Genomic DNA, 12,723 nt, shown 5'->3' with positions numbered 1-12,723 from the left:
GTATTAACCTTCAGATATGGGGTCAACCTGCAGGTTAATAGCATACTGAAACTGACAGGCACCAGTACTAAGAGCCCTGTTGTCGGGAGAAAACTTTATTCCTCTCAGCAGCATTCATGTTTCAGTCATGGGGGTGGCACTGGTGTAGTTTCAGTCACCGCTCTATATATAGAGAGCAGTGGCTGTAACCGTGCCCCCAGCACTGAATGACAGAAGGATCAGAATTTGCGTCAGCTGTCAGTCAGTGCTGAGGGTGCGCGATACAGCCGCCAATCCCAGCACTAACTTACAGCCAACTCTATTGCTGATCATATTGTTGCTCATCGTAAGCGATATTGCTAAGACCAATAGCTAAGACCAATTGCTAATAGCGAGCATGAAGAGAAAAGAGGGCTAGAGTGTTTATCAACATGAATTGATAAAGCTGAAAACTTTTTTATTTTTCCATTTGTGTAGCCACTTTTTTTAAGGCAAGGAATTCATTTTAAAACACATATACAGTCATGGCCGAAGGTGTTGGCACTCTTTAAATTGTTTCAGAAAATGAAGCATATCTCCCAGAAAATTATTGCAAGTACACGTTTTGTTATACACATTTTTATTTCCTTTGTGTGTATAGGAACAACGCAGAAAAAAACACAGAAAAAAGGCAAATTGTACTTCATTTTCACAAAACAACAACAAAATTAGACAGACAAAATTGTTGGTACCTTGGTCACACTATAAATCTATGCAAACGGCATGGATTTATATAGTGTGACCTTAAAGAATAGTAAAAAATAAAAAAATAAATCTATACTTACCTTCCGATGGCCCCCACAGTCTTTATTCGCTCAGTCCTGGCTTGCCGGCAGCTCGCCGTACTCTGAAGGACCTGCCGTCACATGACTAAATGACGTCAGCGCAGATGCTTCAGTCCACCGCGATCTGCCGGCAAGCGAAGACAAGCACACCGCGGGCCATGAGAAGGTAAATATAATATTTATTTTTTATTTTATTCTTTTTTTTACAGGTTCTATGGTACCCGGGTCCAGAGGACCCTCTTCTCCAGACTCGGGTACCATCCGCACATTGAAACTCTTGGATTCCACATGTACAGATCCAGTGATGCCGAATCCAAGCATTTAAAAGCAAGTCATTGGCGGCGAAAACGCAGCGCTTCCGCAAAATAATTGGTAGTGCTGCATTTTTTTCCGCAATGATAACCCGCAGCGGAAATTTCCACAGCAAGTGAACAGCACATGCGGATTATCATTGGGGAACATGGCAGGTCTTCTACCATGCATTTTTTAAGCGTTTCTGCAGCGTTTTTGCCGCTGCGGAAGCACTTAAAAAACGCATCGTGGGCACACAGCCTAAATGCAAAAGAAGCACCAAGGCCAGTATCAATCCTTAATACTGCATCATCACACCATCACTAAGCTAGTAATTGGCCTCAACTGGCCACCAAGAAAATGCAGTACATTAATAAAATAAGATAAAGAAATGGAACAGTCTCACTGGTCCAGTGGGATGGGTTGTCCTATCCGTGGCTTCACAAGTCAATCTGGATAGTGTAAATTGACTGACGCTATTGACGCGCCCCCTGGGCCATGGAGTACTCGGCAGCCGGGCCTCTGGTTGCCGGGGGATATCACTGTGGCTGGCCCAGTCCGTGACCCAGGGCGGTCAGTAAAAGGGGGTATATATAGGGGATTTGGAAAGTTCGTGATGCCACCTGTGGAATGCGGCTAAGGGGTGCCGCCGCTGCGGAGCAGTCCTCTGAAGCAGATGTTATGGCAGCTTGTGATGGAATGGCTCCCCACAGGTGGAGCAGGCCTCAGGGCAGCATGGGGTGGAATGAATGGTGGTGCAGGGGAGAGATGGCAGTACGGTCCCGGAGGAAAGACGGACACTCACACGGGGGTAACCTTCAGCACCATTACTGGTGATGCTGCAGGCACGGTCCAGGGTACTCCAGGTGAAGGGCGCACTTTTTGACTCTCCCCAGTGAGCGAGTATAGCGCCTCCTGATCCGTGGGTTTACTCTCTAGGCTTCTGGCCTGCCTGGAACTAGGCCTAGCTTGGTTACTGTCTCTCCTTGCACCTGCTGACTTGGTGATAGGGCCTTCTCTTTGAAGATCACTCTCCCTGGACGCTAGGGCCTCCGTGACTCCTAGCCCTGGTACTACAATCAACATTTGGTGAACCTGGGACCTGTAGTCCTACAGGGGTTCCGGTTGTTCCTACTGGGTGTAAAGAGTCCCTGTAGGCATGGACCCGGTGTCCGGTATATAAATTGGGGTGAGCCTGGTATGCTCCTCTGCCCCCTCGCTACTTCTTCCTTCTCTTCTCACCTTCGGCCCACTCAAGGCCCTCACTAAGCTTTCACACGTGCTGTAGGCCTTGGCTCGCCTAAGCACAGCAGCCAGCGTGCTGCTCTCTGAGCATCAGCACGCTCTCTGCTCAACTCTGAGCTCTGTCACTCTCTGTCTCTGAACACTGACTGAGCTGCCTGGCTCCACCCTCCCTATATATATTCCATATATATATAAAACGGGCTCCCTCTGCTGGTCTGAGGTGGTAGGGTGGATGTGTGTGAATGTGTGAGGGCCTCTTGTGGAGAAGTCCATCCATGCACCCTTCTGGATTCTGTGGCACCAATGCGCAGCAGGGCGCCACAATTCCCCCTAGTAAACCTCAGTACTCCTGGACTGAAGCATTTTTCTCAAAACAAGTTAACAATAACATTTACATTTCTTCCATTTATGGGAGGCACTTCTCTTGAACGTTATAGGTAACATTATTAACACAATAAATATATGTATAATAGTTAGAGTTTTTGAGCAATTGTCAGTGCGTCCCCTAACAGGGTGTCCATTTCACTGCAAAGTACAAGGGAGCTTGAGGGACCTCTCCGTAAACCCTCCATGTACGCCCTGGGCGTGGCTGCAGGGCGCTGGTGATCCGATGTTGGACCACAAGTCTTGCCATGCCAGACAGGTTTTTCTTCAGTGGTCACTTAAAAGGCACTCCAGGGAGTGCAATATGTACAAGTAAGCAGTTTTTGGGCTGCACACAGTCCTTAGCCACCGAGTCCTTTATATATACCCTTACGGGTAATTAAATGCAATAAGAAAAGTGTCCATGTCGCCTAATTTGTCCATTGTAAGGCAAAAATACATCAATACATACATGAAAATTACACAAGAACAACATACCCCCAAGGGGCAACTATTTACTGTATACTATCAGAGTTTCTCTTCCTACACTCTGTATCTGACAGGGGTCTGACCTTACGTGCTATGTGTTGACCTACTTAGTACAGGGATGCGTGGGGTACTGAAGTTTGTACTACCTCCCCTTCTGTCCGTTCTAGGTGTGGAGGGACTGCAAGGCTGCCTTAACCTCCCTACGGGACTGGCAAGTGTACCATTGGCAGGGCCTTCTTGCTGTGCTTCTACTGGTGATCCTTCTTCCGGGGATTCTTCCTGAGCAGGCTCTTCTGGGGCACTTACAGGTTCTACTTGCTGTGGAGGGTCTTCTGGCTGTTGGTAGAAGTAGATCACAGGTATTATCACTGCTCCTCCTAGTTTGGGCCAATCTGCCGGGTAATCTCTTAATTCAGTATTAGAGATGAGCGTTGTTCTACTCGAACTGTTCGCCAATCTCAAATTCGAGCTGTTTTGGGCGGTGTTCGAGCCGGTCGGCGAACACGAACAATTTGAGAAAAATTCGGCTGTTCGAGGTTATGTTCGATAACTGTTCGTGCACCAAAATCATAACTGGATTTTTTCTCAGTAATGATGAAAATTAATGTTAATACGCAGTTTGAGTGTACAGCGGGGCAGGGGGAGGGGCAGGGGATGGATCTCTGCAGGAACAATGAAGATCTCCATTTTTTTTTCTCTTTCCCGCATTTGCAGTGGGGAGGTGCAATCTGTCAGCCTATCAGCAGCGCACACACGGAGCGAAGTGCTTTTTTTCACACAAGCAAGGGCATGTGTGATTGGCAGTGTATGTCACATGTCCTTGCCCTATAAGACCAAGCCATTTTCCCCGTCGCCACCATTTTCTCACTGCTGCAGCTGCGTGTTAGACGGCACCGCTGTTGCTGTGTGCGCTATACCTTGTTAATTTCAAGCCAATTTTCGCACAAATATACAGATAGCTTGGGAGTAGGGAATAGTTGTGATTGCAGTCATTTTAAGGACTAGGTTACAGCATTTCCTACGACTTTTATCAGGCAGGTCTGTGCTCTTAAATAGATAGATTGTGGGAGTAAAGACTAATTGTAATTGGAGTCCTTTTCAGGACTAGGTTACATCAGTTCCTATCAGTTTTTGCCAGGCAGGTCTGTGCCAGTGCTGTGCAAGTTTTTTTCACAGCATTTGGCTGAATCTAGCAAAGCTAATCCTTTTTGGCCTATTGCAGAGTGTGTTAGTCAGTGGAGTAGCCTATCTGTGTTGCAAGATATACCACCTGTGTATAGAATACCAATTTTTTTACTGCACCTAGTGAAGTAAAATCTTTTGAGCATAGCATCATTCTATTAGTCCATCTATACTGACCTCCATCAGGTTGCAAACTGAATATAATTTTTTTCTGCATCTAGCTCTGAAAAAATATTTGGGCTTCTAGCAGTGTGTGGGACTTGGTCTATTAGTCCATCTATACTGACCTCCATCAGGTTGCAAATTAAAAATATTTTTTTTCTTCATTTAGCTCTGAAAAAATATTTGGGCTTCTAGCAGTGTGTGGGACTTGTTCTATTAGTCCTTCTATACTGACCTCCAGCAGGTTGCAAATTGAATATAATTTTTTTCTGCATCTAGCTCTGAAAAAATATTTGGGCTTCTAGCGGTGTGTGGGACTTTCTCTATTAGTCCATCTATACTGACCTCCATCAGGTTGCAAATTAAAAATAATTTTTTTCTGCATCTAGCTCTGAAAAAATATTTGGGCTTCTAGCAGTGTGTGGGACTTGGTCTATTAGTCCATCTATACTGACCTCCATCAGGTTGCAAATTAAAAATAATTTTTTTCTTCATTTATCTCTGAAAAAATATTTGGGCTTCTAGCGGCGTGTGGGACTTGTTCTATTAGTCCATCTATACTGACCTCCATCAGGTTGCAAATTAAAAATAATTTTTTTCTGCATCTAGCTCTGAAAAAATATTTGGGCTTCTAGCAGTGTGTGGGACTTGGTCTATTAGTCCATCTATACTGACCTCCATCAGGTTGCAAATTAAAAATAATTTTTTTCTGCATCTAGCTCTGAAAAAATATTTGGGCTTCTAGCAGTGTGTGGGACTTGGTCTATTAGTCCATCTATACTGACCTCCATCAGGTTGCAAATTGAATAAAAAAATTTTCTGCATCTAGCTCTGAAAAAATATTTGGGCTTCTAGCGGTGTGTGGGACTTGGTCTATTAGTCCATCTATACTGACCTCCATCAGGTTGCAAATTAAAAATAATTTTTTTCTTCATTTATCTCTGAAAAAATATTTGGGCTTCTAGCAGCGTGTGGGACTTGTTCTATTAGTCCATCTATACTGACCTCCATCAGGTTGCAAATTAAAAATATTTTTTTTCTGCATCTAGCTCTGAAAAAATATTTGGGCTTCTAGCAGTGTGTGGGACTTGGTCTATTAGTCCATCTATACTGACCTCCATCAGGTTGCAAATTAAAAATAATTTTTTTCTGCATCTAGCTCTGAAAAAATATTTGGGCTTCTAGCAGTGTGTGGGACTTGGTCTATTAGTCCATCTATACTGACCTCCATCAGGTTGCAAATTAAAAATAATTTTTTTCTTCATTTAGCTCTGAAAAAATATTTGGGCTTCTAGCAGTGTGTGGGACTTGGTCTATTAGTCCATCTATACTGACCTCCATCAGGTTGCAAATTAAAAATAATTTTTTTCTGCATCTAGCTCTGAAAAAATATTAGGGCTTCTAGCAGTGTGTGGGACTTGGTCTATTAGTCCATCTATACTGACCTCCATCAGGTTGCAAATTAAAAATATTTTTTTTCTTCATTTAGCTCTGAAAAAATATTTGGGCTTCTAGCAGTGTGTGGGACTTGGTCTATTAGTCCATCTATACTGACCTCCATCAGGTTGCAAATTAAAAATAATTTTTTTCTTCATTTAGCTCTGAAAAAATATTTGGGCTTCTAGCAGTATGTGGGACTTGTTCTATTAGTCCTTCTATACTGACCTCCAGCAGGTTGCAAATTGAATATAATTTTTTTCTGCATCTAGCTCTGAAAAAATATTTGGGCTTCTAGCGGTGTGTGGGACTTGGTCTATTAGTCCATCTATACTGACCTCCATCAGGTTGCAAATTAAAAATAATTTTTTTCTGCATCTAGCTCTGAAAAAATATTTGGGCTTCTAGCAGTGTGTGGGACTTGGTCTATTAGTCCATCTATACTGACCTCCATCAGGTTGCAAATTAAAAATAATTTTTTTCTTCATTTATCTCTGAAAAAATATTTGGGCTTCTAGCAGCGTGTGGGACTTGTTCTATTAGTCCATCTATACTGACCTCCATCAGGTTGCAAATTAAAAATAATTTTTTTCTGCATCTAGCTCTGAAAAAATATTTGGGCTTCTAGCAGTGTGTGGGACTTGGTCTATTAGTCCATCTATACTGACCTCCATCAGGTTGCAAATTAAAAATAATTTTTTTCTGCATCTAGCTCTGAAAAAATATTTGGGCTTCTAGCAGTGTGTGGGACTTGGTCTATTAGTCCATCTATACTGACCTCCATCAGGTTGCAAATTGAATAAAAAAAATTTCTGCATCTAGCTCTGAAAAAATATTTGGGCTTCTAGCGGTGTGTGGGACTTGGTCTATTAGTCCATCTATACTGACCTCCATCAGGTTGCAAATTAAAAATAATTTTTTTCTGCATCTAGCTCTGAAAAAATATTTGGGCTTCTAGCAGTGTGTGGGACTTGGTCTATTAGTCCATCTATACTGACCTCCATCAGGTTGCAAATTAAAAATAATTTTTTTCTTCATTTAGCTCTGAAAAAATATTTGGGCTTCTAGCAGTGTGTGGGACTTGGTCTATTAGTCCATCTATACTGACCTCCATCAGGTTGCAAATTAAAAATAATTTTTTTCTTCATTTAGCTCTGAAAAAATATTTGGGCTTCTAGCAGTGTGTGGGACTTGGTCTATTAGTCCATCTATACTGACCTCCATCAGGTTGCAAATTAAAAATATTTTTTTTCTTCATTTAGCTCTGAAAAAATATTTGGGCTTCTAGCAGTGTGTGGGACTTGGTCTATTAGTCCATCTATACTGACCTCCATCAGGTTGCAAATTAAAAATAATTTTTTTCTTCATTTAGCTCTGAAAAAATATTTGGGCTTCTAGCAGTGTGTGGGACTTGTTCTATTAGTCCTTCTATACTGACGTCCAGCAGGTTGCAAATTGAATATAATTTTTTTCTGCATCTAGCTCTGAAAAAATATTTGGGCATCTAGCGGTGTGTGGGACTTGGTCTATTAGTCCATCTATACTGACCTCCATCAGGTTGCAAATTAAAAATAATTTTTTTCTGCATCTAACCCAGCCAATAGTTTTGGCCTAATACCACAGTTTGGCCACTCAGCTCTGCTCGGTTACCATCCATTGTTTTTTTGTGCAAACAACTCCAGAGTTGTGAATTAGTTAACCACCAAAATGAGTGGAAAAAGGCCTGCTGCTGGTGGAAAGGGGAATAGGCGTGTTGGGAAGGGGAAAAAAGGTTGTGTCCGTGGGGTAGGTGCAGAAGAAAGACCATCTTCCAGCCAAACTAAAATGTCTACTTCTTTTAGCGGACAATGTGATAAGATCCCTTTCTTACGGCCACGCCAATCGCTACAAATTCCAGATGAGGCACAAAAACAGCAGGTGCTTCAACGGATATCAAGTGCTCCTTTAAGTGGGCTCTCCTCCACATCAACTTCAACATCACAAATACTCCAGTCCTCAAAGGTGTCACCCAAATCGCACTTGCTTCCTCACAGCTCCCAAATCTCCAGCTGCCCGTCTGAGTATGAGGTAGAACAGATGGTTGAGTCTGCAGAGCTGTTTACTCATACTATAGCCTGGGAATCAGAGGTCGACTCCAGCGCTTCTGTGAATCCAGACGAGGAAATGATCTGCACTGATGCCCAGAATCTTTATGAGTCGGATCCAGGACCAGACGCAGAAGGTTCTGACCATAATGTAGACCCTCATTCCCAAACTGTAACTCCTGTTGGTGGAGACAATGAGGAAGACGATGATGAGGCTCAAATACCTGATTGGAGCGACAACTTTAGTTTTTTGTCAGGGCAGGAACAGGTTGGCTCTGAGGACGACGGGTGTGATAACGCACAGGGTGATGATGATGAGGTCGGAGATCCCACTTACTGTCAACCCACAGTCAGCCAAGAGATGAGGTCAGCAGAGGAGGTGGAGGAAGATGCTAGTGACGACGAGGTCAGGTTGCGCCTTCCTGGACAGAGACGTAGTACTGGAAGCACGTCAACAACTGCATCCTCAAACACAACTCTGCCTCTCACCACAAGTCGTGGTGGCTCTTCAGGTCGCATGGGTGCTAAGCCTTGCATAGCCTGGGCATTTTTTCAGATCGATAAAGATGACCCAACTCGTGTTATCTGTAACATTTGTCAGCAAAAGCTAAGTAGAGGCCAAAAAATACATAGTTTGAGTACTTCATGCATGAACCGGCACATGGACATGAAGCATAAGTTGCAGTGGGAAGCTCAGTGTGCTACAATGTGGTCTAGCCGGCCGGGCCAACCACCGTCTGCCATATCTTGTGCATCCGCGGCCTCTTCATCCTCTGTGACTGGGGGGACAGCAGTCACACCTGTTTTGGGGCGCAGACCTGCCACCTCTTTACCCGCAACAGCCAGCGTGATTGGCAGGTCATCATTTTCTTTGGAGGTGGTAACACCAGCTGGTCTTGAGCGCTGTCCGACATCGATAGCACCACCTTTGGATCAAGGCAACCTAACATGTCCGCCTGCATCTTCCTCACAGACCGGCAGTTTGCCGGGGACACCCTTATCAACCCCGTCTAAGCACAATAGCCAGCCCTCGGTCCCTCAGATGTGGACAAGTAAAAGACCATTTCCTCCTAGCCATGAGAAAGCTAAGAGGTTGAATTTCACCATCTGCAAGCTCTTGGCTACAGAAATGCTGCCTTTCCGCCTGGTGGACACAGAGGATTTTCGAGACCTTATGTCCGTCGCAGTGCCCCAGTACCAGATGCCCAGTCGGCACTACTTCTCAAAGAAAGGTGTGCCTGCGCTCCACCAGCATGTCGCACACAACATCACCGCTTCTTTGAGAAACTCTGTGTGTGACAGGGTGCATTTCACCACAGACACTTGGACGAGTAGGCATGGACAGGGGCGTTACATGTCGCTGACTGGGCACTGGGTAACTATGGTGACAGCAGGACAAGGGGCTGCTGTCCAAGTCTTGCCGTCCCCACGAGTTGTGCGTCAATCCTGTTTATGTCATTTTTCCTCCACTGCTTCTGCCTCCTCAACCTCCTCTCGGTCTTCCACCTGCACCCAAAGAATGTCTGGTCATGCCACAAGCTTTCTAACTGCGCAGAAGGGATCCTGCACACCTCCTTACTATGCTGGCAGTAGGGCTCAACGTCATCAGGCGGTTTTTACATTGAAATGTCTGGGAAATGTGAGTCACACAGCTGAGGAGTTGTGGTCAGCTCTGGAGAACCAATTTCATGAATGGTTGTCTCCACTGGACCTGAAACCAGGGAAGGCCGTGTGCGACAATGCTGCAAACCTGGGTGCGGCCCTTCGCCGGGGCAATGTCACACACGTGCCTTGTATGGCTCACGTGCTGAACCTGGTTGTCCAGCAATTTTTAGCCCACTATCCCAGACTAGATGGCCTTCTGCAGAGGGCACGGTCGCTGTGTGCTCACTTCCGCCGTTCGCATCCCGCAGCTCAGCGACTTACATCTCTACAGAAGTCGTTGGGCCTGCCACTTCACCGGCTAAAATGCGATGTGCCTACCCGGTGGAATTCAACTCTGCACATGTTGCAGCGACTGTGGCAGCACCGACAAGCCCTGGTGCAATACGTTCTGACGTATAGCCTGGGCCAACGAGATTCAGAGGTGGGGCAAATCACGCTGGAGGAGTGGTCTCAGATCAGGGACCTATGCACCCTTCTGCACAGTTTTGAAATGGCGACGAAGATGTTTAGTGCTGACGATGCCATTATCAGCATGACTATTCCGGTGATTTACATGCTGGAGCACATGTTAAACAGAATTCGGAGTCAGGTGGTGGCACAAGAGGAGGTGGAGGAAGTAGAGGAGGAGGAGTTGTATGCGGAAGGGCTAACATCTGCAAGGTCCAGACGGTCGGCAGCACCAGGGCGGCAGGCATGTGAGGGTGGGGGAGATGATTTTACCAGGGCGCATGGTAGCAGCCAAACTAGTGAGGAAGGTGCAGGAGCCCAGGAAGAAGTGGAGGACGAACTGATGGAAGACTCATCAGATGAGGGAGACCTTGATCACATTTCTGTTGTGCGAGGTTGGGGGGAGAGGACAGAGGAAGGAAGCATGATTGTTACCTCACCACCAACACAACAGGGACTTGGTGCTCCTGGATGCGCAACACACATGAGTGCCTTCTTGCTGCACTACCTGCAACATGACCCTCGAATTGTGAGAATTAGAAATAATCCTGACTACTGGGTTGCCACACTGTTAGATCCCCGGTACAAAAGTAAATTTGCAGAAATTATTCCTGCCATAGAAAGGGATGCACGCATGCAGGAGTATCAGCAGAGACTGTTGCAGAATCTTACATGTGCTTTTCCACAAAACACCAGTGGTTCACGTAGTGAATCTTACAGTTCTAACTTGCCAACCGTGGTCTGTATGGAAATGTTCAATAAAGGGCCCAAAATTAAGATAACATAGATGGGAGAGGTCTCTATGAATAGGAATTCCTAAGTATTTGATACCCTGTGAGGGCCAGGCAAAGGGAAAGTTGGACTGGATGGAATCCTATATGGATTTAGGGAGGGAGACATCGAGGGCCTCAGACTTCGCTGCATTGATTTTAAAATTTTACCATGTAACAAAGTGATCTATTTCAGCCATAACAGCAGGGATGGATATATGTGATTGAGTGATATATACTAGGACATCATCAGCAAATAGAGAGCACTTGTACTCGGTGCCTCCCACCTCAATCCACCTAATATTGGGGTTATGGCGAATTGATGAGAGCAGGTGCTCCATCACTAGGATGTATAAGAGAGGGGACAGAGGACATCCCTGCCTTGTCCCATTGGTGATTGTGAAAGGTGATGAAAATGTTCTGACGCACCCCCTGGGCCTTGGGACACCCGGAGCCGGACCCTTTTTGGTGGATGCTGGTGGTTGTAGTCTTCGTGGCGGCGATCCGGTTCCGTGGCTCAGGGCGGTCAAACCAGTGGCGGAACTATTTATGTGGTTTTGATGTTTAAATGTCCGACTACGCCACCCGTGGATTGCGGTCAGAGTGAACCGCCGCTACAGGGCAGACCGCTAAGGCTGGTGTTGTGGGTGCAGCAGAGCGTAGCATAACTCCCCATGGGAGGAGTATAGCCTCAGGGCAGTGTATGCGGAGGATGGGGGTGATGGTGCAGGGCAGCAGCAGTAACGACACGGAGTCAGTGATGCAGTTCAGGGCCTTTACTCACAGTTCTTATTATCCAGACCACGTCTGCAGGTAACGGCTGCCCACGTCGTACTGTGCTCACCAGGTGAGGGGCTCAGACAACTCCCAGATAACTTTGGAGTGCTTCACAGGACCCCCTTTGTGTGTCCTTTGTCTGGCCTTTCTTACCAACACTTCTGTCCGGCTGCCTCGGGCCTCCTCTTGGTAAACTTGGCGCCAGTTTCCCTGACCCTATGTGGTGCCTTCCTAGCGGGTGGAGCAAGGGGCTGCGCCACATAAAATGTCAGAGCCTCCGGTTTCTAGCTGAGGGTCGTTTCCTGCCTCCACTAGTTCGGGGACCGGTCTCCCCCTTTGGCCTGACCCCTCCACGCAGGTGGATTCGGGCGTGCGGTGGCGACTCGCCCGTCCGCACCCCTGGGATCCCTTCATTCCTCGTTCCTGGAGCCTTCTCCGCTCCTCTTCCTTCCTTCTCCCTCTTGCAGGCCTGGGCCTCTGTTACTAGGCCCGCCTCCGGAGCAGAGCTCATGCAGAGCCCCTGCTCCCTGCCACTTCTGCTCAGACTTCTCTGCACTGAACTAAGATGGTGCCCACCTTTTATACTCCCTTCTCAATGCACCCAGGAACTGCTTCCTCCCTGCTCCTGCACTGCAGGGTTCCCCTTCCTCAGTGTTCCCTCCCCCCACTCCAGCCAGGGACAGGGACTGTCGTGCCCATCTCAGGGGCATATTGGTCGCCCTGCCCCACGGCAATGTGGTGTAATGCATGCAGGTGTCGGGTCCTGATCCACACTCCATCCTTATCTGAGAGTGAGATATCACACCTCTGGGTGAGGTGCAATACGTCTGTAGCAACCGAGCCCTCGGTGCTACAGTTCCATTTATCTTCAGCCTAGGTGACGTATTGTGATACAGGGCCGTGATTTTGGCTATAAAAGGGTCCCCTAGACCCCTACCCCAAGCTTTTTAAGAGAATCATATATGGCGTGCCAGGAGACTCTATGGAATGCTTTCTCAGCATCCAACG

This window comes from Phyllobates terribilis, unplaced genomic scaffold, assembly GCF_046119375.1.
Source record: "Phyllobates terribilis strain yellow unplaced genomic scaffold, ASM4611937v1 Scaffold_33__1_contigs__length_13283291, whole genome shotgun sequence".
Taxonomy (NCBI): Eukaryota; Metazoa; Chordata; class Amphibia; order Anura; family Dendrobatidae; genus Phyllobates; species Phyllobates terribilis.
This window is presented reverse-complemented; position numbering follows the sequence as displayed.